We start from the raw sequence: 24,687 nt of genomic DNA, 5'->3' as shown, positions 1-24,687 counted from the left end.
TCGAAAACCAGAATACACTCCCTTTCCACATAGTCTCAGGGCCTTTCCACACAGTCATTTGCATGTAGTTGGACTTCTTACATAAAAACTCAGATCCATAAAAGGACTATTCCAAGAGATAGAAAGTACCCAGAAACTGGCTCAGTATTACCCCCATTGCATCTTGGTCAAAAGAGTTACAGATCCCACCAAATTAAAGAAGAGATATATATCCACCAGTCAGTGAAATCTGTGACCATCTTTAATTGACCATTGTTCTCGATCCAAAACTCTAAAACAGGTGATGACAACTACTGCTAAAAATTCCAACCAAAGAAATCAACAAGTAGGCTATAAAATGTGTCCCAGATGAAATGAAAACAAGAACATCTGATAACTTCAACATAAAAATGTTTGGGATATTCAAAGAGATACAGGAAAATAGCATCAATAAAAAGAAAACCTAGGGGTGCTGCGATGGCTCAGTCAGTCAAGCATCTGACTTCAGCTCAGGTCATGATCTCGCGGTCTGTAAGTTCAAGCCCCGCGTCAGGCTCTGTGCTGACAGCTCAGAGGCTGGAGCCTGCTTCTAATTCTGTGTCTCCCTCTCTCTCTGCCCTTCCCCTGCTCATGCTCTGTCTCTCTTTCTCAGTCTCAAAAATAAATTAAAAAAAACTAAAAAGAAAAAGAAAACTATATCACAAAATACAAAGTAGCTAAGAAGAGTAAGCAGATTAGAACACTTGAGTATTAACCTTGTTTAGTAGAATAAACTTTATAAATCTTGTTTAGTAGAATAAACTTTATAGAGTAAATGCAAAAATCAGTGAACTGAGAGATACTATTGAGAAATTCACCCAAAATGCAATGCAGAAAGTTAAAAATATTTTTTAAAAAGTTTGAAAAAGCAGTTAAGAGACATAGATCAGTCGAGACTCTCTGACACTTCAAAAAATAATTCAAAGCATAAAACAAAAAGAATGGATAAAAATTTCCAAAACTGAACAAAAATAAATGCTCTCATATTGAAAGTATGTGGCCAAGCTGACAAACTAAAAATAAAACCATATTAAATAGAGCTTATCAAAATTGATGAAGAATAACTATAATTATATACATATATTCCATGGGGGAAAAAATCATTGTCTACCAAAAAAAACCCCAAGATTGTTAAATTTGCAATAAATTGCATTAGTAACAATAGGTATCAAGAAACAATAGAGGGGCGCCTGGATGGCTCAGTCAGCTGGATGTCCAACTTTGGCTCAGGTCATGATCTCACGGTTTGTGGTTTGAGTCCCATGTCAGGCTCTGTGCTGAAAGCTCAGAGCCTGGAACCTGCTTCGGATTCTGTGTCTCCCTCTCTCTCTGTCCCTCCACTGCTCACACTCTGGCTCTCTCTCAAAAATAAACAAACATTAAAAACATTTTTTTAAAAAAAAGAAATGATGGAAAATATTCTTCAAAGATGGATGGAAAATTAATGTCAATTTGGAATTCTATCTCTGGATATATTACTACTCTAAAGAAATAGAGGGAGAAAAGACTTATTCAGACACAGGCTACAAGAAATTAGTACTCATAGATTCCTACTGAAATAATTTTTAAGGAATGCATTTGAGTTTCAAAAAATTGTAAATTCATGGGCACCTGTGTGGCTCAGTCAGTTGGGCATCTGACTCTTCATTTTGGCTCAGGTCATGATCTTACAGTTTGTGGAATCGAACTCCATGTCAGGTTCCTGCTCACAGCATGGAGCCTGTCTGGGATTCTCTCTCTCCCTCTCGGTCTCCCCTCCCTGGCTCTCAAGCACACCGATGCCCATGCTTAAATAAATAACCTTTAAAAAAATCGTAAATGCAGAAAGATAGAAGGATGAAAAAATGAATATAAGTAGTCAAAGGAATTGGCAAACTCTTGCTAAATTTAATTACCTGCAAAAACAAAGAAATACTATTACGTCTTAAACTGTACAATCAAAATTCTAGACAATAGCAAAAACAGAGAGAAGGATGAAAGGTCAGAGGGTAGGGATCTAAGATCTTTTTCATTTAAAAATAGTGTGGACATATTGAATAATTTTTTAAAGTTTATTTCTTTATTTTGAGAGAGAGAGACAGAGAGAGAGAGAGAGAGAAAACGTGTGCATCCACGAGCATAAGCAGGGGAGGGGCAGACAGAGATGGAGAGAGAGGATCCCAAGCAGGATCTGTGATGTCTGCACGGAGCCTAACATGAGGCTCGATCTCACTAACCTCCAGATCATGACCTGAGCAGAAACCAAGAGTCTGACGCTTAACAGAGTCACCCAGGCACCCCATATTGAATAATTTTAAATTTGGATTGAAATTTTTGCAATTAAGATACATTTGATGTAGCTTCACATGCCTTCACAAAAGGCACTAATCTAAGTGAAAAGGAAGCCAGTCTCAAAATACTACATGCTGTGTGATTCCATTTAGATGAAAAAGGGAAAACATTTGAGACAGAAAACAGATTTGTCGCCTTAGATGGTGATAGGAAGGGCTCATGGAGGAAAGACAATTGACTTTTGAAATGAAAAATCAAGCCCTCCTTCACATCAACAGATTATGTGAAGAAGCACTGAGCTATTAGAAAAAGGCGCAACCAGTTCTTCTAACTTTAAAAAGGCTTTGAAAATTTCCTCATCAAAGAGTATTAAAAAGACAATGAATTAAAAAGACAAAGGAATCTTCAAAGGGCTGGCCAAGAAAGAATGGAGAATGATTTGGTCAAAAACTCCCTTGGAGGAATATGGGGGAGGAGCCAAGAGGGCAGAACAGCATGGAAGATTTTTGTGTGTCTCGAGTCCATGAAATACAGCCAGACCAACACTAAACTGATCTGAGGATTAACACAACTATCTGCACAACCTAAACACAGAATTCAGCAGGTGCATGGCGCCAAGAGGTGAACTGGGGGAGAGAGAGGCCGCAGAGAGCAGGGAGTTGTTTTTGCCTGTGGAGAGAGGACAGAGATGGGGGGGGGGGCAGGGGGAGAATACGAGAAAAGCACCCCCCCAAAGCAGCTGGAGAGAAAGTGCAAAAGTGGAAACAGCCGCAGAGACTGAACTAAAAAGGGAGAAAGGAGGAAGGAGAGGGTTTAAATTCTATTAAGATTATAAACAAGCGGAGCACAGAGTCTGAAACTCCGTAGCACAATACCTGACGGTGGTCTGGTGGGAAGGGCGAATCCTCAGGAGCACAGTGGAGTCCGGGGTTCTTCAGGCCACATGGGGAGAGGTGGTTCCCCTGCTAGAAGAATACCTGGTGGAGGCTGTGTGGGTCCCCCAAAGGCAGGGCCCCCGTGGACCCGGGAGAACAACCGCATTTGCGGGTGCTGGAACAAGGTAGTTAAGGATGAAGCCTGGTGCCAGATGTGTGTTGTGATTTTCCACAGTCCCTGAAATGCTGCTGCTACACTATCTCATAAACTTTTTCTATGGCAGGCTGGCACCTGGCCGCAGTCTCTGGCCATCAGCAGCAGCACAGTCCCGCAAACGTTCCTGGATGCGGCCGACACCCGGCCATTGCTCGGTGAGACCCTCTGGCACAGGGGCAAAACGCGTCAAAGCCGCAGTCCCTCAGAAGTAAGACATCGGGAAAAACAGCCGCATCTGAGACAAAACTCAGGAGGTAGGTGCTGCCTGGGGCTTGGTCACGGACTGTGTAAAAGTGGGGAGTTAACGGAAGCCGGAGAGAAAGGACGGGTGAGATATTGCTGATCGGTGAAAACAGAGTTCTGATACTGGAGACTGGTTGGCTGGGTGCAGCCATTTTCACCCTTCCCGCGCATGCGCATATGCACCTACAAGCGCCACAATTCACCCCAGTAAGCTAAGCAGCGCCACCTAGTGGAGAAAGGAGCTGTTACACTACGCCCCGCCCAACTTGGCCAACCTTGCTCTTAAGGAGCACAAGTCTCTCCGCCTGCTTAGCTTATGGACTATAAAGCGCTTCATAGTTTGACTTCTGGGGGAAAACGAAATAATTTCAGTAGTATTTCAGTCTGTTCACCGATCCATCTATTTAATTTTCTTTTTCATTTTTTTCTTTTTTCTTTTTGCACTTTTTTGTTTCTTTTCTTTTTCTTGAATACAGAGAGAAAGAAAATTCATTTTTATTTTCAATTTTTATTAAAAATATTTTTCTTTAATTTTTCTACTATATTTTTTATTTTGTGTAAATTTTTTCAAATTCCATTTTTCTTCCATCATTTCATTTTAGTCTAATTCAATGTAATCATTTTTTCAAATTTTCAAATGATTTCCTTTTTTTATTCTTTCCCCTTTTTTCTCTAATAGATCAAGCCCCTGTCAACACCCAGACCAAAACACACCTAGGATCTGGCATCATTTATTTGATTTTTTGTGTGTGTTTGTTTTTAATTTTTTAATTATAATATTTTTTATTTTAATTTTTTTACCTCATTAATTCCTTTTATCCCTTCAAAATGATGAAATGAAGGAATTCACCCCAAAAGAAACAGAAGGAAGAAATGACAGGCAGGGACTTAACCTACACAGATACAAGCAAGATGTCTGAACCAGAATTTAGAATCACAATAATAAGTATACTAGCTGGAGTTGAAAATAGATTAGAATTCCTTTCTGCAGAGATGAAAAAAAAAGTAAAACCTAGTCAGGATGAAATAAACAATGCTATAACTGAGCTGCAATCTCAAATGGAGGACAAGGCGGCAAGTATGGATGAGGCAGAACAGAGAATCAGCGATATAGAGGGCAAACTTATGCAGAATAATGAAGCAGAAAAAAAGAGGGAGTTTAAGGCAAAAGAGCACGATTTAAGAATTAGAGAAATCAGGGGCGCCTGGGTGGCGCAGTTGGTTAAGCGTCTGACTTCAGCCAGGTCACGATCTCGCGGTCCGTGAGTTCGAGCCCCGCGTCAGGCTCTGGGCTGATGGCTCAGAGCCTGGAGCCTGTTTCCGATTCTGTGTCTCCCTCTCTCTCTGCCCCTCCCCCGTTCATGCTCTGTCTCTCTCTGTCCCAAAAATAAATAAACATTGAAAGAATTAGAGAAATCAGTGACTCATTAAAAAGGAACAAAATCAGAACCATAGGGGTCTCATAAGAGGAAGAGAAAGAGAAAGAAAAGGGGGTAGAAGGGTTATGTGAGCAAATCATAGCAGAAAACTTTCCTAACCTGGAGAAAGACACAGACATCAAAATTCAGGAAGCACAAAGGACTCCCATTAGATTCAACAAAAACCAACCATCAACAAGGCATATCATGGTCAAATTCACAAATTTGAGGCAAGGAGAAAATCATGGCAAGGAGAATCATGGCAAGAGAATCATGAAAGCAGCAAGGGAAAAAAGTCCTTAACCTACAAGGGAAGACAGATCAGGTTTGCAGCTGACCTATCCACAGAAGCTTGGCAGGCCAGAAAGGAGTGGCAGGATACATGCAATGTGCTAAATCAGAAAAATATGCAGCCAAGAATTCTTAATCCAGCAAGGCTGTCATTCAAAATAAAAGGAGAGATAAAAAGTTTCCCAGACAAACAAAAATTAAAGGAGTTGGTGACCACTAAACCAGCCCTGTAAGAAATATTAAGGGGGACTCTCTGAGGGGAGAGAAAAAATACATACATAATACATACATACATACATACATACATACATACATACATACCTAAAGCAACAAAGACTAGAAAGGAGCAGAGAGCACCACCAGGAACTCCAACTCTACAAGCAACATAATGGCAATAAATTCATATCTTTCAGTACTCACTGTAAACATCAATGGACTAAATGCTCCTATCAAAAGACATAGGGTAACAGAACGGATAGGCAAACAAGATCCATCTAGATGCTGTTTATAAGAGACCCACTTTAGACCTAAAGACACCTTCAGATTGAAAATAAGGGGATGGAGAACCATCTATCATGCCAATCGTCAACAAAAGAAAGCCAGAGTTGCCATACTTATATCAGACAATCTAGACTTTAAAGACTGTATCAAGAGATGCAGAAGGGCATTATATCATAATCAAGGGGTCTATCCACCAAGAAGACATAAAAATTGTAAACATTTATGCGCCAAATGTGAGAGCACCCAAATATATAAATCAATTAATCACAAACATAAAGAAACTCATTGATACTAATACCATAATAGTAGGGGACTTCAACACCCCATTTACAACAATGGACAGATCATCTAATCAAAATATCAACAAGGAAACAATGGCTTTGAATGACACACTGGACCAGATGTGGACCACTTAACAGATATATTCAGAACATTTCATCCTAAAGCAGCAGAATATACATTCTTCTCTAGTACACATGGAACATTCTCCAGAATAGACCACATACTGGGACACAAATCAGCCCTCAACAAGTACAAAATGATTGAGACCATACTGTTCATATTTTCAGACCACAATGCTGTGAAACTCGAAATCAACCACAAGAAAAAATTTGAAAAGGTAACAAATACTTGGGGACTAAAGAACATCCTACTAAACAATGAATGAGCTAACCAAGAAGTTAAAGAGGAAATTAAAAAGTTCATGGAAGCCTATGAAAATGATAACACCACACCCAAAACCTTTGGATGCAGGAAAGGCGGTCATGAGAGGAAAGTATATAGCAATCCAGGCCTTCCTAAAGAGGGAAGAAAAATCTCAGATACACAACCTTACCTTATGCCTTAAAGAGCTGGAAAAAGAACAGCAAATAAAACCCAAACCAGCAGAAGACAGGAAATCATAAAGATTAGAGCAGAAATTAATGCTATCAAAACCAAAAAAAAAAAAAAAACAAAAAACAAAAAACCAGAACAGATCAATGAAACCAGAAGCTGGTTCTTTGAAAGAATTAACAAAATTGATAAGCCACTAGCTAATTTGATCCAAAAGAAAAAGGAAGGGCCTAAATAAATAAAATCAAGGATGAAAGAGGAGAGATCACAACCAACACAGCAGAAATAAAACAATAATAAGAGAATATTATGAGCAATTATATGCCAATAAAATGGACAATCTGGAAGAAATGGACAAATTCCTAGAAACATACACTACCCAAAACTGAAACAGGAAGAAACAGAAAATTTGAACAGATCCATAACCAGTAAATAAATAAAATCTGTAATCAAAAATCTCCCAAAAAGCAAGAGTCCAGGGCCAGATGGCTTTCCAGGGGAATTCTACCTAACATTTAAGAAAGAATTAACACCTATTCTCTTGAAGCTGCTCCACAAAATAAAAGTGGAAGGAAAACTTCCAGACTCTTTCTATGAAGCAAGCATTACCTTGATTCCAAAACCAGACAGAGACCCCACTAAAAAGGAGAACTGTAGACCAATTTCCCTGATGAACATGGATGCAAAAATCCTCAACAAGATATTAGCCAACCGGATCCAACAATACATTAAAAAAATTATTCACCATGCCCAATTGGGATTTATACCTGGATGCAGGGCTGGTTCAAAACCCACAAAACAATCAATGTGATTCATCACATCAATAAAAGAAAGGACAAGAACCATATGATCCTCTCAATAGATGCAGAGAAAGCATTTGAAAAAATACAACACCCTTTCTTGATAAAAACCCTCAAGAAAGTAGGGATAGAAGGAGCATACCTCGAGATCATAAAAGCCATATATGAACGACCCAACGCTAATATCATCCTCAATGGGGAAAAACTGAGAGCTTTCCCCCTAAGGTCAGGAACAAGTCAGGGATGTCCACTCTGGCTGCTGTTATTCAACATAGTATTGGAAGTCTTAGCCTCTGCAATCAGACAACACAAAGAAATAAAAGGCATCCAAATCGGCTAGGAGGAGGTCAAACTCTTCGCAGATGACATGATACTCTATATGGAAAACCCAAATGATTTCACCAAAAAACTGCTAGAACTGATTCATGAATTCAGCAAAGTTGCAGGATATAAAATCAATGCACAGAAATCGGTTGCATTCCTATACACCAACAATGAAGCAACAGAAAGAGAAATCAAGGAATAGATCCCATTTACCATTGCACCAAAAACTATAAAATACCTAGGAATAAATCTAACCAAAGAGGTGAAAAATCTATACACTGACAACTATAGAAAGCCTATGAAAGAAATTGAAGAAGACACAAAAAAATGGAAAAAGATTCCATGTTCCTGGATCGGAAGAACAAATATTATTAAAATGTTGATACTACCCGAAGCAGTCTTCATATTCAATGCAATCCCTATCAAAATAACACCAGCATTCTTCACAGAGCTAGAACAAACAATCCTAAAATTTGTATGGAACCAGAAAAGACCCCGAATAGCCAAAGCAATCTTGAAAAAGAAAACCAAAGTAGGAGGCATCACAATCCCGGGCTTCAAGCTATACTACAAAGCTGTAATCATCAAGACAGTATGGTCCTGGCACAACGACAGACACTCAGATCAATGGAACAGAATAGAGAACCCAGAAATGGACCCACAAACGTATGGTCACCTAATCTTTGACAAAGCAGGAAAGAATATCCAATGGAATAAAGACAATCTCTTCAGCAAGTGGTGCTGGGAAAACTGACAGCAACATGAAGAAGAATGAACCTGGACAACTTTCTTATGCCATACACAAAAATAAACTCAAAATGGCTTAAAGACCTAAATGTAAGATGGGAAGCCATCAGAATCTTTGAGGAGAAAGCAGGCAAAATCCTCTTTGATCTTGGCTGCAGCAACTTCTTACTCAACACATTTCCAGAGGCAAGGGAAACAAAAGCAAAAATGAACTACTGGGACCTCATCAAAATAAAAAGCTTCTGCACAGTGAAGGAAACAATCAGCAAAACTAAAGGGCAACCGACAGAAAGGGAGAAGATATTTGCAAATGACATATCAGATAAAGGGTTAGTATCCAAAATCTATAAAGAACTGATCAAACTCAACACCCAAAAAACAAAGAATCCAGTGAAGACATGGGCAAAAGACATGAATAGACACTTCTCCAAAGAAGACATCCAGATGGCCAATCGACACATGAAGAAATGCTCAACATCACTCATCATCAGGGAAATACAAATCAAAACCACAATGAGATACCACCTTATACCTGTCAGAATGGCTAACATTAACAACTCAGGCAACAAGAGATGTTGGCGAGGATGCAGAGAAAGAGGATCTTTTACATTGCTGGTGGGAATGCAAGCTGGTGCGGCCACTCTGGAAAACAGTATGAAGCTTCCTCAAAAAATTAAAAATAGAACTATCCTACCTCCCAGCAACTGCACTACTAGGTATTTATCCAAGGGACACAGGTATGCTGTTTTGAAGGGACACATGCACTCCCATGTTTATAGCAGCATTATCAACAATAGCCAAAGTATGGAAAGAGCCCAAATGTCCATCAGAGGATGAATGGATAAAGAGGATGCGGTATATATGTACAATGGAGTATTACTCGGCAATCAAAGAGTGAAATCTTGCCATTTGCAACTATGTGGTTGGAACTAGAGGGTATTATGTTAAGCTAAATTAGTCAGAGAAAGACAAATATATGATTTCACTCATATGAGGACTTTAAGACACAGAACAGATGAACATAAAGGAAGGGTAGCAAAATAATATAAAAACAGGGAGGGGGACAAAACATAAGAGACTCTTAAATATGGAGAACAAACAGAGGGTTACTTGAGGGGTTGTGGGAGGGGGGATGGGCTAAATGGGTAAGGGGCATTAAGGAATCTACTCCTGAAATCATTGTTGCACTATATGCTAACTAATTTGGATGTAAATTTAAAATATAAAATTAGGGGCGCCTGGGTGGCGCAGTCGGTTAAGCGTCCGACTTCAGCCAGGTCACGATCTCGCGGTCTGTGAGTTCGAGCCCCGCGTCGGGCTCTGGGCTGATGGCTCAGAGCCTGGAGCCTGTTTCCGATTCTGTGTCTCCCTCTCTCTCTGCCCCTTCCCTGTTCATGCTCTGTCTCTCTCTGTCCCAAAAATAAATAAACGTTGAAAAAAAAATTAAAAAAAAAAACAAAAGAAAGACCGAAAAGGGCAATTAATTGAGGTCCATACAGCCAGAATTCTCATTTCCTTTAAAAAAAATAAATAAATAAAAATAAAAAAATAAATAAATAAATAAAATTAAAAAAAAATCTCCCTTGGTTACACCTTCCCTTAATATACTGATGGGAATCCTCATGAAAATAATTCACATGAAAGCACCTTCAGAAAAGAACTACAGACACAATGAGTAAGACCATGCATACTGTTTGAACTCAACCACACAGCATGTGATTAGTTGATATGCTACCAAGGATAACCAGATTTCATAATATTATGTTACTTTGAAAGTAGAGGTTGCTGAGATTATCTTTCTTACTCTTGCACTCACCCAGCACACAGTGGATTTTAAAAATATTACACACAAAAAAGGTCTATTGAATGAATGAATGAGTTAGCTAACAAGGAGCCACAGTAATGTGTCAGAGACAGGAATAAAAGAAAGAAATGGTTACAAAACGAGTGTCCAAGAACCTGACATGGTTACTGGAGTACGTATCTGACTAAAAAAGGAATGGATATTACTTGTCATGTCAAGTACTTCTAACAGGTTGATGGAAGACCCCATGATTCCACCAAGATCAAAGAGAAATTAGCCCTGAAAGACTCTGGATAAAAAGTATCATTTCACAGAGACCATACACACAAATCCTGGTCCAGAAGGTTATTGATTGATAAAATGGATTATCACAAACATATTGAATAAGCAGAGAACATTTGTTTTGAAAAGCGATAATGGATTTCATAAAGATATTCCATTATAGCTTTGCTGAAATAGTCACTTCACTTTATGAGGGCCTGAGTTGGGACTCTGAATTAATTATGGTAATTTTGAAGTATCTGTGCAAGAGGAAGACTGTGTGTATGAATAAGTAAGTGTCTCTTAGTAACATTTTCTGATGAATAAATCAGTTTAAAATTGGAAATCTGTGTCCTCTGGTAATTTGTTCTAAGCCTTCTTTCCTGTGAGATCCCTTTTCAAAATTAACACACCTAGAAGACATTCATTAAACATTTGTTGAATGGATGAATTTTGATGTGACATTGAGATAGTACTTTTAGCATCACTATAAAGTAGTGCCCAGTGCATATTTTTCATAAGCAGATGTTTTGCAATGATTATAGAACTGCAAAGAAATTGAATCCTTGGGTGGAAGTTACAAGTATACAGGTTTGCAGTGAGTTAGGGTTGCACTTCACATATTCAAAAGTCTCACCTTTGTTTGAAAAAACATGACATAAATACAATATGCATAATGTATGCCAAACTATGGAACTAGGAGCAGTTCAAAAAAGAGACAATAAAATTGGTGAAGAGGGCAACGTCCTGCTACATGAGAATATATAAAAGATTTTTTCAAAAAGGCTAGGGACATAACTGAATGTAATACAATCATAAAGTGATATATAGACAGTAAATATGGGATTATTCTGGAATCCTAAAATGAGGATTTGAATTTTGAAAGTTTATCTAAGCACCACACCAAGGATATTGTTCAACCTTTCAAAGTGGAAAACAATTTCTATAATTCGTTGACTAGGTAATAGCAGTAAAAAACATCAACCAGTATCAGCATGACTTAAATAATAAATTCATGCACAGGAAGCATCCATAGGAAGCATATAATATTTTAGTATCCTATTCCTAATATCTTTCAGTTAAAATCAGTGGTTCCCAGAATAGAGCCCATTGCTCCATTACTGGGGACAGAATAAAGGTTAAACACACCATGAGCCAACTTAATGGTGGACTTGGAAAGCCTGCATGTGATATCATCAAGTCAAACAATTTTAGAGCTGAACACCCTAAGAGACTACTGCAATGTTTTCATTTCACATAATGAGAAAACTAAGGCCTGAAGAGATTAAGTATTTTGCCTGAGGTCACATAGCTAACAAAAGGCAGAGACCTGTTAGGATTAAACTCTTTTGAGTTCCCACTCCTAAATTCTTTCTATTACTGTGACTCTCCCAAATGAACATGAAGGGAAAAAAAAAAACAAAAAACAAAAAACAAAAAAAAACAAAAAAACAAAGCAAACAAGTATTGGACATTAAGGCAAATGTTATTTCTGTCCTCTCAATATAGTCATTAAAATGGCTCAGTTGGTTAAGCATCTGCCTCTTCATTTCAGCTCAGGTCATGATCTCACAGTCATGAGATTGAGCCCCACATTAGGTTCCATGCTGAGTGTGGAGCCTGCTTGGGATTCTCTCTCTCCTTCTCTCTCTGCCCTCAAAATTAAAAAAAAAAAAAAAACCTTTGATTTTGTGATGCAACTTTATTTAATTTCTGTATAATCAATCTAGAGATTGGGAATCAGGAGTCTAGTTTTAACTTTTTATTATGGAAAATTTTAAGCATAGATATTTACAGGCAGAATAGTATAATGAAAGCTCCATGTACCCTTCATCCACCTTCAAAAATGATCTCATGGCCAATCTCATTTTAGCTATTTCCTACCTAATCCCACCTCCTCTCACAATGTAATTTTGAAGCAAATCCAAGAGCACATTCATAAGTATACCAGCATGTGCCTCAAAATGTGACTACAATTACATTATCATACCTAAAGAATTTCTAATAATTCTTTAACATCATTTTAAAGCTAATGTTCAAATTTCCACTTGTTTCATACATGTCACTTTTAGAATTTGTTTTGAACTAAAAATAAGTTAAATTTTACTAAGTTATTAAAAAAAAGAATAACTAGATAAGCTATAGTCATGAAAGTCACAATAGAATCTATCTTTGATAAAAATAGTATATCACTGCACCTTGAAAAATGGGGAAATGTGTACTCTAAGGGTCTGGGAATAAGGTCATTATTTTTGTATAATCAAATTCAGTGATCCAATGTAATGCATAGAAGAGTATTTTAATAGAGATGAGTATATGATTAAAAATGCAGTGGCCAAATTGATGGCAATGTTTACGCACTATGGTGCACCAAATTATCAATTATGTCCATATATCCAAATGATCCCGGGCAAGGTGCCATGCAGAGAAAATGAAACGGATCCTACCCTGTCACTGCATGCATGTGTATTCTAACAAGTCATGGTGGGGATTAGTTAGGGTACACTGCAGGAGAAACTCTGCAGGAGAAAAACCTGCTGAAGTTGGAATCAGGGGGTTGAAATTCCAGCCTGGGCTCAGCCAGGATGTAGTTGTGTGCAAATCTGTTGAACTCCTTGGGGTTCAGCTCCTTATGGCTATATAACAAATAGTCAAGATGACCTCTGAAGTCCCTTCCATGTATAAGAGTTGATGATTTTAAGTATCGCTGACTTATTCCTATGTATTATGCTGAATTCAGATACCATAATACTACTAAATTGACCATTGAAAAGTCACTTCATTTAGCACACAGTTTCTGAAGAACAAATCCCAAAGCGGTGACTATTATGATCTCTCATTAGATGGTTTAATGGCAGGGAGTCTACGACTATGTAATTTGCTGAGGTAGAGGGTGGCATTTGGGAGTAGTAGTAAGCAACCCGAGACTGACTCAGTTTCAGCATAGCTGACCACTCTAGCTAAAGGCTGCAGAAGGAATCCCATCCATCATATTTCCTTTATCACACATCTCTGGGTATCATACAGATATACTCATGCCCCCTGCAGGTTTGCAAGATTTAGCAGATGAAAATACAACATGCTTAGGTAAATTTAAGTTTCAGATAAACAATGAGTATTTTCATACTAAAATGTTATATACTAAAAAATCTCTATACTAAAAATGCCCATTGTTTGCATGGGCTTCAAATTTAACTAGATGTTCTGTATTTTACCTGGCAACACTAAACCCCTAACCCATGCCCTTGGGAGGATTTATCTTCATTTTACAGATGTGGCGATGGAGGCTTAAGTAAACTATCCATTAACAGGGAAAAAATAAATGGCGGCAATGGAATTCAAATCCAGATCTGCCTCACTCTAAAACACAGGCATTTTTCACTACCTCTTCATTATTCCCTAAGCACCTATGGAAAACAATTTAAATTTCCTGTAAATATGCAAAGAAACTTCAAGAAATTCAAATGTAAGAAGACCACAGCTTGCATAAGGGCTATGTCTCAAAGACTCTAAGGCAGCTATTTAGAATTTGGAAGGCATCTTTCCCACAGAAATTCTGACAAATGGTTGTTAGCTTCCAAGTCAACCCATAAAGCCCTGTGTAAACCACATTCTAGCTGAATCACCATAGATATTCTTAATCAAAAACACAGTAGAAACTAAGTATGTTAGTAATAGCCATATTAATAACTAATAAGTGCGAATTAATAGGAAATATGTTCTTATTTATGTTTTAATAGTGATGTAGGAGGTAAAGGAAATCATACTGAGACAGAGAAGGTAATGAAAATATTGTGGAGACTTGAAAGAGCCTTCTAGAAAACTTTAAACACATTGCAGATGGATGCTGTTTGTGTACTCTGCCAGTGTCACTTTTCAACACTTTAGATTTTCTTTTCTTGGAAACAGATGTTGACTTGCACATATGAACTGTAACTGGGGCTGTCTCCGGACTCAGATGAAAGGATATGAGGGGAAGAGAAAAAGAAAGAACAAGAACACTGACAAGTATTCCCCATGTGCCTGAATTAACTGGAAAGAGTTTTAGGAGAAAAGGGCGGACTGGTACATATTTGTGTTTCTGTAAGGTGGCTTTGATTTAAGATGTAATTAGTTAAGGAATGATAAAGAAAAACCAGGACATTGCTGTGAATGCCAGAGGGGAACAAATTTCAAATCAAAGTATTCCTTGCACTGGTCAGCACCTGACATCATCATCCAAGAGTATTTGATTATTGAAGAAGCTCAGAGTATCACAGGAACAGAGGGTAGGGGTGGGGGTGCATGGCAGGGTGAGGGGACTAACCCTCCAGAGGAGGAGTGACATTCAGGTTGAGTTCTGTAGAATGATAGTAGTTAGCTAAGAAGACAGGACTTCTGGGCAAAGGAAGAAGTGTGTGCAAAGGCACAAAAACCAGAATGCATGATCTATTGACAACTTCAAGCAATTTGGTATACGTGGAAGCTATGTGTAAGAAAATAAATGATGAGACACAATCCTGGGCAGGATTTCGGGGACCTGACCATAAAGGGCTAAGGAGTCTGGATTTGACTGGGAAGCCATGGTGGAGCCTTTGAAAAGTTTAAGCAGGAGAGAGACAGGATTGGTCCTTTTTTTTTTTTTTCTTTTTTTTTTTAATCACTCAGAAAGGAAGGAAAGAAGGAAGGAAGGAAGGAAGGAAGGAAGGAAGGAAGGAAGGAAGGAAGGAAGGAAGGAAGGAAGGGAGTCTCGTAGCAGTAAAGAAAATGAATGTATATGGTCAAATTGAAGGCATATTAAGTGTGGGAATATTCCAGGTGAAACTTTGCTGACTTGAGCTAAGATAGTAGTAGAGGAAATATAAAAGAGAGATAAATTCAACAAACAGTATGATGCCATAGGACTTAGAGACTACTGGTAAAAGACAACATTGAAGATATGAGCCATGTGGTCTTAGTGCCAGAGCGTCTTCAACTGGAAGTCTTAGGCAAGCTACTTCACATCATTCAGAGAAGAGTTCCTCAACCGTAAACTGAGGATATAATTAAATATACTTCCAACAGCTGTTTTGTATAAAAGTGCCTGACACAGAGTGAACGCTCACTAATACTACTTATGACTTGCTTTTAGTAGGAGCGTAAGGAAGGCCTTCTGGCCAGAGAAAGATAGGGAATCCAGGAAAAGTGGGCAGTAAGGAGGGAGAGATTGAATTCAGTTTAAAGTATCCAGAATTTCAATGTGTCCTGAGATGGAAATGATTGGTTGGCAGTTGGTAATCAGGGCTTGGAGAACACAAAAAGGTTGAAGTGGAGGAAATAACAGCAACTAGGCAGAACTTGTAATTGTAACAGTAAGACTGTGAGAAAAGAGAAGAGCAGCGAGCAAGAAATTTAATATGAGAGATAACAGCACTGAAGAAGCTGTGGAAGAAGTTCTCAGAGAAGTAAGAAGACTACCAGGGGAGAACATCATCTCCCCATTCAGGAAAGTTCTCCTATCAACAAAGGAAAAGACAATTTGGCCACCTATGAAGGTACTTTTAATTTCTGAACATAAAAATTAAGCAATTAATATATGTTTAAGGGCATTTACCTTATATTTAATACCAGTATATTTTGAATTATAATCCTCCTATACCTTATCTCATTTTACCTATTAGTCTCAATTTACTTTGTTTATGATACACATGGAATTTAAAAGGAAGAAAATTTAATTCTTTGAAAAAATTGTCAGTGGTTCTCATTTTTCAGGAAACCACTGTAGTCTAACTCCCATTATTCAGAATTAGTCAGATTTTATTGTATAATGTGAGCCAACTGAATTAAAGTGAACATTAGAACCAAATCCCATGGCATCGCCGGTAATTTCCAAGCATGCAAAATGTAGTCACACATGTGGAATAGCAATTGTAACAAAGACCATTTCATCCATCCAGGAATAGCAATTGTATCTTAAACTTTAAAACTAAATACACATTTTGGAAATAAAAGGAAAACAAGATGGGGAAGATGTGTCAGAAAAAGAGTAAATACAACTAAAGAGAGGGAGATTACAAGCTAAGGTATGTGTCTCTAGACCCCTGAATTGGAAGGAGAAGGGCTAACTTCCAGACACTGACCTTTTGGGCTAATGGTTGGAATCTGGGTCTCGGGAGTTATGAAGACTTCTGGGAAAAAAATATAGTGAAACACACTGGAACTGAAGTCATTCCCTGGGATATGGCTTTTGCACAAAGTCTACCCACCTTCCTCTTAGGAAACCCCAAGTGATCTTGTCCATCCAGGATTGGTGTCTGAAAATAAGGAAGCCAGCAGCACAAAGTGGGAATCAGACATGAGGGACACAGACTGAGTAGAAAGTGAGAACATACAGAAAGATGCTCGTGGACTCCTGACTTCTTCCAAGGCACCTTTGTTGTTGTTGTTGTTAATTATGGCAAAATATACACAGTACATTTTAATCATTTCTGAGTATACAGTCCAATGGAATGAAGTACATGCACCTTGTTGGGCAACCATCATCATTATCCATCTCCAAAACTCTCATTTTCCCAAACTGGAGCTCCCTATCCATTAAACAATAGCTCCCCATTCCCTGCTTCTCCCAGCATCTGTTACTGTTCTACTTTTTTTGTCCCCATGAATTTAACTATTCTAGATATTTCACATAAGTGCAATTATATGATATTTGTCCTTTTGTGTGCAGCTTATTTTACTCAGCATAATATCTTCAAGGTTCGTCAATGCTGTAGTATATGTCCAAATTTCATTCCTTTCTGATCATATTCCATTATATGTATATACCACATTTTGTTCATCCATTTCTCTGTTGGTGGACATTTGGGTTGTTTCCACTTTCAGCTACTATGAATAACACTTATAAATATTGGTGTATAAAAACCTGTTCAAGTAAGGCACTTTGTTTTCTTAAGTTTTGACTTGCATTTACCTCCTTGGTCATAAGTGTTTGCTCCCACTGTCTTAGGACATTAAGAACTTTCCATTTTTAGATGTGTTCAAGCTGGAACTGTCTATCTGTCCAGGGTAATATATAGGAAATTTTTATACCAGATATGAAGCTGGAAAACTGATGAATTATATGCCTATAAGGTTCTTCTAAAAAATATAGAATATTGCAATGTCTTATGAACCTACCTATACTATTAGAGTACTATGATCAAATGGCACAGACAAAAAAATTGATATTCGAGCAGCAAAGAGTAATTTGGCAGGGCTGGGAAATTTGACTCCCATTTTTATCTTTAGAGACTACTCATTGTTTATTTTCTTTAAAAAAAAAAAAAAAAGCTAAGAATTACAACTGTGTCCTTAAGCTCCATTTACATTTCTAAATTCACCCAAACTGTTAGAGGCTCCAAAATATGACTGGCTATCAATGCCCATTCTGTCATAGGAAGCCCCTCATATGGGATAGAATTAATACTCTTAAAAATTTCATTGATTTGTATGCCACTAACCAAAATGAGATTACCAGAAAGGACCATTTTAAATTTAAATGAACGCTGCCTTAGATGGAATAACTTACTCTTGATCCTCACATTTGTAATCAATAGGGAACTCTTCGGCTGCATCTGATTTTTCACATTTTTCAGCTAAGTCAGGAATCCTAATGCAAAAATCTGCTCTGTTATGTGGATTTGTGAACTGTCTAGAGGGCTCTGGGTCCATTAACCAATGGATAGATTACCATGAGACATAAGTATAATGTTTTTGTCTCCAACCGAGACAGTCTTGCTCCAATATTATTCATGCGATTTCAAGAAAAGTGGTTGCTGTTTTCTTTAGACTCACACCTGGAAATTAATAAAGAGCAAGGCATTTCTCTTGGTATTAATTCAAATTACTAAAGCAAAATTAATTACACATGCACTTTTAAAACTCTGCATCGTAGAGCTGGCAAGGAGAGCATCTTAGAATATATTCACTCAAAACCCCAGAATGCATGTGCGTAATAGGAGGTATTATTCCTACAGGGTGTGAACCAATTAGAGCAAATGGGGCCACAGTATAGACTTGTCAGTTAAATCAGAGACACATTACATCCTGGCCATGACCGAGACAAGACATCTAAGCACCGCCCTTTGTCTGAACACCTAGTGTTGCAATCAGCCAACACGTCAGGACTTTCATACCCAATGTGATAAATAAAATCCCACCAAATGCTATGAATTCATTTGGATCTATTGTCAGATTCACACCAGTGTGGGACTGCTGATCAAAAAAATATTTTTTTTTAATTTAAGAATTGTCAAATAAACTGCTTTCAGCAATGCTGAAAGTGGCAGATATTGATTTAAAAAATAATGTCTATGTTATTCCATATTACACACAGAAGTAAATAATTGGACCAATTACAAATCAGTCTTTTGTGTGATCATTCAGCATAGAAATCTAACAAATATTCTCAAGGAGATTTCTCTTCCTAGCCAAAGCTGTAACTGAGCATTTTTACGCCTAATGTGAAATATTAATGGCTTTTTTCCCCATCTCCTTTTTTTTCACTCCTTCTTGCTCCAACCCCTGCCATCCTTTCCATATAAAGGATAAAACAAAGTCATCCTGCCCTTGCTTCTGAATCATATGTGTCCTCGCCAACACCTGAGGCAGAGGAAAAAAAAAAAAAGATGAAGAAATGACAGTATCTGGTCTCAGTGTTTCTCACTACATTGTTGTAGAGATACCTAATATTTCAGATACAGCATTAACTCTTCATTGTCCTTGTGCAGCTGTGAGAGAGAACAGCTGTGCTCTGAAACCTCACCAATGTGCATGATGATCTTTTTGGAGCTAAAGCAACAGGGGCTTGTGGAGAGAAGGAAAGCCCCTGCCCTTTTGGAAACCAGTTCCGGTGGGGGAGCCACCATGTTCTTTGCAACATTCATTCATTCATTTAGCCATTCAGTGCTTAACTTTCCGGGATCTTAAGAGTCACTTGTGAAACTGCCGACTGAAATCAGCCCTGTGGCGGCAGTATGAAAATTCAAAAGAGCTATAAATCAGTCCCCAGCCCCTACCCAAACCTAGTGGCTAAACATTTACCAACACTTGTGTAGGGATACCAACATAAGTGTAGGGATCTACACTTATTTATCAAATACTTATTAAGTATCAGCTATGTGCCACACACTGCGTTGGGTGCTGGAATACAACTATGAACAACAAAAAATTCTTTGGTACTGGTGAGAAAGATAGGCAATAAATAAATAGACACATACTTAAAAAATTACGGAGAGTGATCAACAAAATGAAGAAAATAAATAGGTTCTATGTCTAAGAATAAAATAAGGGACACATCTTTCTGGAAAGGCAGCAGGGTCTAGTGGTAGAGAGGGCAGTCTCTAGAGTCAGAGAGTCCTGGGTATAATTCTAAACTCTATCATACCTGGTATATGTTACACAGCAGATGGTAGTATGATTCTGGGAACATTATTTAAACTCTTAACCTAAACCTTAGTTCTCTTATCTGTAAAATAAGAATGATAATAGTACTTCTTTCAAAGGCTGTTATAAAGATTTAAAGAGATAATTCAGATAGAATGACTAGGGCCAAAGTCTGGCAAATGTTTTGAGATAACTCAAAAGAATGCTAGCCATAATTATTATCATCACTATTGTCTGAAGAGGTAACATATGACACTTGGAGTGTGCAATATGTGAGCCCTAATGAGGAACCGAAAGAGAGAGATTTCAGGTAGAAAAAAAGTACATGTGCAAACTCTTTGAGATGCAAATGTGGTTGAGTTGGTCAAAGAATGGTTAGAAAGCCTGAGTTGCTGGGGATAGTACATAGGGAAGAAGAAGTTATCATACCTTTTTACTGAGGCACTTGGAAAGACAGGTTAGGGAAAGATTATGCACAGCCTCTTAGGCCACTAGGAGACATGTGGATTTTATTGTGCATGCAATTGGAAGCCTCCAAGGATATTTAAAAAGAAGACACTATGAGTCAATTTATAGTTTTAACAACTCTCTTCTTGTATATTGGTGGTGAACGAGTTAGAAGAGGCACAAGTAGGTACAGAAAGATTGGATAAGAATCTAACACAGTAATTCAGATGGGAGACTATGCTGCTTTACATGAGTGGGTGGTAAAGGAGGTAAGTGGACAGATTTGGGGTATATTTGGGATGTAGAATCAATAGACTTTGGTCATGGACTAGATAAGGACATGGCAGAGTGTGTTTTTTAAAGATGAACAGAACAACACCTCATACCCCGCCTTCTTCTACAATGTGGTCCTCAAAGTCTCTCATTAATAAGCGGTCTAACTCTTCTACCTTTAAGCCTAAGTGAGCATTATCGTGACTGTGTCAACCGATTGAAGAACAGCATAAATGATGCTATGTAACTTTCAGACTACGTTATAGAGACAGCATAATTCCAGTTGTACTGGGTTGAAGAGTGTCGCACAAAAATTCACATCCAACTGGAACTTCAGAATATGACCTTATTTGGAAATAGTCTTTGCAGATATACTTAGTCAAGATGAGGACATCATGGATTATGGTGGACCTTAATTCCAATATAGCTGGCACCCTTCAAAGCTGAGAAGACGCAGATACACAGAGGGAAGAGGGTCATGTGGCAAAGAAAGCAGGGATTGAAGTGATGCAGTTAGAAGTGAAGGAACACCAAAGATTGTGGGCAAGTACCAGAAAGCAGGAAGAGTAATGGAAGGATTCTTTCCTAGAGCCTTCAGAAAGAGTACAGCCTTGCCAACATTTTGATTTCAGACATCTAGACTCTAGAACTGAGACAATAAACTTCTGTTTTAGGCTACCTGTTTTGTGACATTTTGTTATAGCAGCTACAGGAAACTGGTGCATACTTTGTTGGCTATGATGCTCACTTTTGAAGCTCTGAGCTTTGATGTAGAAAGTTCAACTACGCTGTGTCAACCATGCAGTAAGAAAACTCTAGGCCATACAGAGATCCTATCTCTCTCCTGGAGAGATGCCCTATGTAAACAGCCCAAGATGTCCCTACTGCTAGCCAGCATCAACTGCTAGATATGTGAATGGAGACACCTCAAAACGATTCTAGCCCCAGCTGTGAAAATGTGCCCAGCTACTGAAGACTCCCAGCTGAGATCCTAGATATTGTGGTATAGATGAGCCATCTTTATTGTACCCTGTCTAAATTCCTGATCCACGCAAACTTTAAGCATAATAAAAGGCAAATGGTGCCACTAAATTATGTGGTGGTTTCTTATGCAGGAACAGCAACTGAAACAGAAATTTCATGTCAGAATTGAGTTCTGCCACATCAAAAGCTTAAAACATATGGCATTACCTTTAGGACTGGACAGTGGGCAGAAGTCCTTAAGGAGATAGTAGTTCAGAGTAAGTGAAAGCTAGTGAAGCAAACAGATGTTAAAAAGGACTTATGGGGGGGGGGGCACCTGGGTGGCTCAGTTTAAGCGTCCGACTTTGACTCAGGCCATAACCTCGCGGCTGTGCTGACAGCTCAGAGCCTGGAGCCTGTTTCAGATTCTGTGTCTCCATCTCTCTCTGCCCCTCCCCTGCTCACGCTTTGTCTCTCAAAAATAAATAAACATTAAAAAAATGTTTTTAATGAAAAGAAAGGACTCATGGAGTCCAGTGACAGCTAGGATGACAGGGAGGAAACTCTTATTGGAAGCTGGGAAAATACTGACCTCTGCTTTACAGCGGCAGAGAGTTTGGCAACCCCATTGCCTGTATTAACATAGAAAATAAAAAATGTACCTAATAGGGGCACCTGGGTGGCTCAGTCAGTTAAGTGTCTGACTTCGGCTCAGGTCATGATCTCTCAGTCCTTGAGTTTGAGCCCCACATCAGGCTCTGTGCTGACAGCTCAGAGACTGGAGCCTGCTTCAGATCCTGTGTCTCCGATCTCTGCCCCTCCCCCACTCATGCGCGCGCGCGCGCGCGCGCGCGCGCGCGCGCGCGGGCGCTCTCTCTCTGTCTCTCAAAAATAAACATTAAAAGAAATTTTTTTAATAAAAATAAATGTACCTAATAAACTGGTGAATTTGTCTAAGGATACTTCTCAGGCAGGATACTGAAAGCGTCCATCTATTTCTTTTAGCCATGTGCAAGGCACAGATACAAAGACATAAGGAAAAAAAGTACTGGACAACTTCTAAGCAAGCTTTAAAGAAAATATAAAAAGACTTAGTAAGTTTGAAAAAAAAAAAACAAAACTTGTTCTTTGATTGTCTCTTAGTAGAAGATTCTCAAAATAAGAAAGGGCCTCAGTGCAAAGATCAAATCAAGACCTATTAGGAAAATGTCTCATCGTTAAGATGAAGACAAGAGTGTGGCTGTAAAATTTTTCATTAAAACCTCAGGAAGATGTAAGATGGTGCCTCATAAACCTTTCAAATACATACAAAGCTTCTGGATTTAAGGGCATGCCTTTTTAAACAATAGACACCTAGACTCTTAAGGGTTTGTCTTATGGCAGCTTCACAGGGAGTCCATGGCAGAAAAAAGCCTATAAACTGAAGAGATTTCTGGACACGTTTTTTTTTGTTTGTTTGTTTGGTCTAATATGATAGATTTCTATATTAATACATTGGAAGCCGAAAATTTTTAAAGGAAATGTATCAGCTTGGACTGAAAGGAGTAGATACACCATAAAATAAAAGGGGTTTGGTCTTTGGACCCATGGACTACTTTGGGCAGGAAGCAGGATGAGAAAACTACTCAGCTGCAAACATGGAAGGTGGAATAACTCAGGGAGTGAAACCAAATGCTGAAGAGGGTGGATCCAGCAGCTGGAGAAACCAACGGCTAAGAAGTAGATTCAAGCCCATATCAAGGAACTGGCAAGATGTGCCCAACCAAATTTCAGAATTGCTATTGGACACTGATTCTGTGTGCCTCCTGCTCCTCCTCCCTTTTTCAACAAGAATATTTATAGTGGTTATCCTGCACTGCATATTGGGTATATGGAAGGAAGATCATTGGAGTCTCTTACTCACAGCTCTTCAGAGAGTGAAAAGAACCATGCTAGAGGAATTGCATCCAAAGAGCCTCGTTGGCACTTGGAATTGATTTGGATGACCACGTCCTGGACTTCAAGTACTAAGATGAGACTTCGGGAATTTTGAGGGAGGGGTCAGATGTCTTTTGCATGTGGAAAGGATGTGAATAGCTGTGGACAGAGGATAGACAGCAGTTGATAGTATTTTCCAAAAATGGCTACAATATCTTTCATCCCCTACTCTCTTCTACTTTATACAGCAATAAAGTGATTTGTTATACAGCAATAGTACTCAGACCATAAAGATGAGAGAAAAAGGGGACCAAGGATGCCCACTAGCGTTTTGACTTACACAAATGGGGGAACGGTTATACCACTTGCTGAGATGATTAGTAACAGTTTTTGAGTGAGGGGAAGGGAAGTGGGCAGAATGGTAAATCACAGTTGTCTTTTGGCCATGTTAGTTTTGAAATGTGTATGAGATATTCAAATGTAATCTCTTTAGTTCATTCAGGATTGTGAAATCACAGTAACGCTTCTACAGTGGAAATAGCTCACCAGTGACATTTTTATGAAGCATGGCACTACAACCTTATTATGACATTAACAAATATAAAAGACTGATGTCGTCCAAATGGCATAATCATCCCAAACTAATACAACTAGGTATAAGCTGCCCCAAATTTTTAATATTAATGTTTGTTACTTGAAAGGTCACCATTTGGCCCTAATGAAATAAGTGCAAAAGAACTTCATTATTTGAAAACGTTTGAGTGCTTGAAGTGGAAAAATATCTTTCAAGAATCATGCTTGCAAGAAAAACACAATTTGAAGTTGACCTAACTGGTCACTGGCCAAAAATAAAATCTTGGCCAGGATTCCAGTTTCAGTCGGATGTAAATGAGGGCTATTCAAAAATGGTGTTCCTTAAGGGGATGCCAAAAAACCTTAAACATTGCAGTGAGCCAGAAACAGCCATAAAGGACAGAAGTAGTTGCTTTCCTTCACAGCATTAATCACAGGAACCAGACAAGAATAAACAGCAGTTGGGGGAGGGGGTGCCCCATGAACAAGGATAATAAATGCTTGTGATGACCTCTTCCACCAGTGAATT

At 38.5% G+C, this 24,687-nt stretch overlaps 1 protein-coding gene across 9 annotated transcripts in view; it reads right to left on the bottom strand.

Moving 5' to 3' along the window:
- NTNG1 (netrin G1) overlaps window positions 1-24,687 on the bottom strand; it is a 338,068-nt gene that overhangs the window by 262,703 nt on the left and 50,678 nt on the right. The window contains exon 1 of one of the 9 annotated variants that reach the window (XM_023258951.2): window positions 3,165-3,920. The exons of the other annotated variants lie outside the window; for them this stretch is intronic. The gene's annotated coding sequence lies outside the window, so the exon portion shown is untranslated. Of the gene's footprint in view, window positions 1-3,164; window positions 3,921-24,687 lie in introns of those variants that run through there. 9 annotated transcript variants of the gene reach the window in all.

The sequence above is a fragment of the Felis catus genome, chromosome C1, assembly GCF_018350175.1.
Source record: "Felis catus isolate Fca126 chromosome C1, F.catus_Fca126_mat1.0, whole genome shotgun sequence".
Taxonomy (NCBI): Eukaryota; Metazoa; Chordata; class Mammalia; order Carnivora; family Felidae; genus Felis; species Felis catus.
Note: the sequence above shows the minus strand (reverse complement) of the source record. Positions and strands in the feature narration are given on the sequence as shown.